General features: G+C 39.6%; 1 protein-coding gene across 1 annotated transcript in view; it reads left to right on the plus strand.

Moving 5' to 3' along the window:
* LOC138018571 (uncharacterized) overlaps window positions 1-5000 on the plus strand; it is an 11694-nt gene that overhangs the window by 5849 nt on the left and 845 nt on the right. The window lies entirely within an intron of this gene.

Here is a 5000-nt window from a genome sequence, read left to right on the forward strand (position 1 = left end):
GCAAGCTCGCACGATTTTTTGTTTCTTTTCATGTCGGATTTGTGGTTTCTGAACCTGACTTTAAATGCATTGGAAGTCGAACCAACATACTGCACTTTGCATTTGTTGCAGGAGGCTAAGTAAATAATTCCAGTCTAATTGCATCCAAGGTTTTGTTTGATTTGATACGACCGGCCAGTTGCAAAACTTGAATATTCACCAGCTTCCAACGAATAATTACAACAGAGATCACATCTTTTATTGCATTTAAAACATCCGCAATTTTCAGCCTCGCCGTTGGTTTCGACTTCTTTTGAATTTGGAGGGTGCAAGAATGTCCTTCAAATTCTTTGTTCTACGGTGAGCTGGAATGACGGATTTGGCAGGAAAAATTTCCCTTACTACTTGGTTGGATTCGGGCAAGTGAAAATGTTTTTTAATGATCAACGAAATATAAGGTAGCCTCGGATTGTAATCGACCACTAAGGGAAAGGTTTTTTTCTTAGTTTTTGTTTTTGGCTTGAGAACATCTGACCTCACCAATTGCATGGCCCTCTCAAACTGTTTGTCCACCAGATTCCCATTGTAATTTTGTTGTTTGAGGTAGCTTTTATATTCACTACAGCGCTTCACAAAAGAGGCGTTGGTGGAACAGTTACGCCTAATTCTAAGGGCTACTCCATAAGGGATAGCTTTCTTACAATGATCTGGGTGTGAGCTATTGTAGGGCAAATACAAATGAATATCAGTGGGCTTGGAATAAATATCTGTTGAAATATCCATCTTGTAAAAGGAGAGTAAGGTCCAAAACATTGAGGCTGCTTTCAGAATAAACCAATTCAAATTTGATGGTATGATATAGTGAATTAATATAGTTGGTAAATTCAAGGAGTTTCTCAACACCCTGTGTCCATAGATCAAAAATATCATCCCTATATCTCAACCAAAGCATTGGCTTAATTGTACCCTCAAATTTCGCTTTGTGATCAATTACGCCCATAGCCAAGTCTGCATAAGAGCACGCATTCTTGGGCCCCATCGCGGTTCCGTGCTGTTGAACATAGTTATTGTTATCAAATTGGCAATTGTTGGATTTCAAACAAATTTCCACAGCCTCTAAAATGCATTCTGTGGATGGTATTTTGACAGATCTTGCATCTAATGCATTTTTAACTGCAGTAACCCCCAATTCGTTGTCAATATTGGGAAACATTGCAACAACATCCCATGAAACTAACAAAGTACCGGTTGGAAAAGGCCCTAATTGATTAACTTCGTCAATCTTATTGATAAGATGCGTAGTATCTTTGATAAAAGAAGGCAAACTTTCTGCTAAAGGTTTCAAATAATATTCAGTAAAGGCAGATAACTTTTCAATCGCTGTTCCGCAACAAGAAGTAATAAGGCGGAGCGGGTTACCGACTTTGTGGGTTTTGACATTGCCAAAAGCTGTTCCAGGTCTCGGCCGAGTGTTGGTAACCCAATCAGCGATTTCATAATATATATATATATATATATATATATTGTCAGTTAAGTAGATCCCTTGAGCCAACAACGTATCACCCCCAGGAGGATCGCAAATGGATTCACAGTCCAAGTTGAGGAGAAATTGAAAGAAAGTTACAGGAAACTCAACACTGGACAACTTCTGGGGAAAACTGTAATTGCCCTGAGCGGGATTTGAACCCACGTTCCCCTGATTACTAGTCGGGTGTGATGACCACTACACTATCAGGTATCACATTAAGTGATTAGTCAGCCATGTTGCTAGCATGGTTGTCCTGATAGTGTAGTGGTCATCACACCCGACTAGTGATCAGGGGGACGTGGGTTCAAATCCCGGTCAGGGAAATTACAGTTATCCCCAGACGTTGACCAGTCTTGACAGTCCTGTAACTATCTATATAAATATATATACAGCTGTTTCGAGAAAGGTTGTCTTACAAACGAGGAGAAACTTACGCAACAATGTCGAAAGTTTGTATGGGTAATGGAGGTTTTACAGCTGAATGATTGAAGCTCAAGGTGTTTCAGCGTGTAGAAGGAAACACCACAAACCTGTGAATTCGTAATTTCTCTTGCCTTCTTGCTCAACACCGTGAACCTCAATCAAGCAACGACAAATTCTTACTACCCATAATACCAATCGGCATTGTCGCGTACGCTTTTACACTTTTGTGGGACAACCTTTGTCGAAACAGCTGTATATTTCTCTCCTACGCTCTCTCCCTCTCTATCTCTCTCTCTCTCTATACATATATATATATAACAATAACAAAAGTCTACCACCAATCACTACAACAGGGCATTGTCCCGGATTTATTGAAGCTGTCAAAAGTAACACCGATCGATAAAGGCGGCGATAGTACAGACGCTACAAACTTCCGCCCAATCTCGACTCTCTCCGCTTTTATACATATTTTTGAAAATCTTGTCTACAAGCAACTGGTAAATTATATAGAGCGAGGTCGACTGAACTGGCTATTGTTGAGATCACAGATATCTTAAAGAATGGGATTGATAATAACCCATTAACCTGTGGGGTCTTTCTAGATTTCTCGAAAGCGTTTGATACCGTAAATCACGTTGTCCTTTCAAAGAAAATGGAGATGTATGTGATCAGACTACCTTTGCAGTGGTTCACAAATTAACTGAAAAACAGGCAAAGGTGCGTGTCTGTAGCTGGCACAGTATCATCTAGGCAAACTATGGTTTGTGGTGTTCCCCAGGGTAGTTCGCTTGGGCCCTTGCTGTTCCTCATATTCCTAACTGCTCTCAAAAACATTGCTATATAATTTTTGCAGATGACACTAATATTTTTGCCTCATCTTCCAATGCCATCCAACTGGAACTTTAATTAACCAAGAGTTTTTAAAAGTGAAGGAATGGTGTGGTATAAATAGATTGTCCATAAATTTTAAGAAAAAAAAACTAAATGATTGTCAAATCTGCTAAGGAGAAAAGGGCTAATACATTCAAGGTCAAGTTGCCTAACTAAGAGGGTTCTGAATATACATTGGAAAAGAAAAATTGCATTAAATATCTTGGAGTTTGAATTGATGACACGATCTCATGGAGATACCATATATTTCATGTATCCTCGAGAATATCTGGAAATACAGGAATTCTCCTCAAGCTAAGGCACTATTTCCCATTAAAACAAGTTAGATAACTTTATTATAACTTGATATCTATCATATGCTGTACTTGCTTGGGGTTGCGCTCGTGCATCAGTTTTATCTCAAGAAAAAGTTCAAATTACAGAAAACCACGCGTGATGCTCTATGCTACTCTTTACGGCTAAAATACAGGTAGTGTCCTTCCGTTACTTTAATGATTAGACCTACTCACATTACAGAACATTTTTACACTACATTTACTTCAGTTCTTCCACCAGTGGCATAAAAAGCGGCTCCCCTCCTTCTTCAGTGATGTTCACACATGAAACACTATTCGTTGAAATACCGGTCGTAGAACGGCGGGTTGAAGGGTCGAGCAATTTCGGATTCCAGTTTAGCCAGGAAAATATTTGCGAGGACTGGAGATAATCCCACCTTCGCAAAAGTCAACGGAGACTTTGCATCTGTCTCTGACCTTTGCAAAGAGAATCATCAAGAGCACAGTCAAAAACTCCGACGAGTTTACATCGATTATTCAGATGCACGGACAAACATTATTTCTCATGCATTATGGCACTGGAGCTTACAAACGTTTACATCGTATAGCATCAAAATCGCTTTAAACAGAAAGACTTCAGTCTCTTCGTACAAAAAACCAAGCTGTCTACTTTTGGCAACCAAACACCAAGAAAACAGTTTTTCAGGTCCGATCATCAACCTTTCGGATCAAGTTGTCGCAGACAGTGTCTTACTTTACCTAGGACGTTTTGGTCTCAACCACAGCTTCATCGATAAGACTTAACTTTCTCTCAGTTTGAATTTTTCCTTACACAAGTTAGTTCTAGTGTACCCACCAGACATCACGAAGACTTCAAACACTTCCTCCGCATCCATTCAAACCTTTTCCACCAAAATACTCTTAATACTCCAGATTTCACATACAAAGTCCTACCCAATTTAGCCTCTGATCGGAGCATCGCTATTCTCTCTCATTAAATGGCATGAGGGTTATGTAAAAAAAACTTGATACTAGGATCCAAGAAGTTATGCGAAATAGGAAGTACATTGAAACCGAGGACAACGCCTTAAAAGACCTGGAATCTTTTCAAGACTTTCTTAACCGCATTTTCAAATCAACACTGCCTCTGGATAAGATTAAACCCGCTTCCACCTAACCTGCCTTCCTGTACGGTACTGCTAAAACCCACACGTTTAGCAATTCTAATGAGATCACTAAAGAAAACCTTAAACTACGTCCGATTGGGGCACCTTTTAGTATGAAACAGCTAAATACTTGGCCTCGTACTAATTCCCTCTTACCGAGAACGAATACAGTATTAAAACCATGATGGACTTTGCCGACCGTCTCAGAGACAAAACCCTCGGTGATGACGAAGTCCTAATCTCATATAACGTCTCCTCGCTTTTCACGGAAGTACCTCTGGACGACACCATTGACCACATCATTGAAGAAATTTACGCGCACAACAAGCTACTTCAACTCAGCCCTAAACTTCTTTTTAAACGTCTTCCGACTCTGCATCGTCACTAGAAACACTGTGCTCAATTTTAATGGCCACCTTTACAAACAAGTTGACGGATGATCAAGTCAAATCAAGTCCTATGTCGCGAAACTTTTCCCATCGGGAATTTGAATTACCTAAAATATGTAAACTATGAGTTGTAACGGGCGGTACTTTGATACCCTGCTGTCTTTCTTTTTATATTAAGGACATGTTTTATTTATCAGGCTGACTTGTTTTTTTTTTAATTTATACGGTGCTTCATTGGCCAAATTTCAGCCTGATGTTGTTAATCCACTTGTTCTTATACGCGGGGGTTTACTGTATTTGTGAAGCCACCTTCCCTACTCTCGTTCAGGGATTTTTTAGTTTTACCTTT

This window comes from Montipora capricornis, chromosome 10 (assembly GCF_036669925.1).
Source record: "Montipora capricornis isolate CH-2021 chromosome 10, ASM3666992v2, whole genome shotgun sequence".
Taxonomy (NCBI): domain Eukaryota; kingdom Metazoa; phylum Cnidaria; class Anthozoa; order Scleractinia; family Acroporidae; genus Montipora; species Montipora capricornis.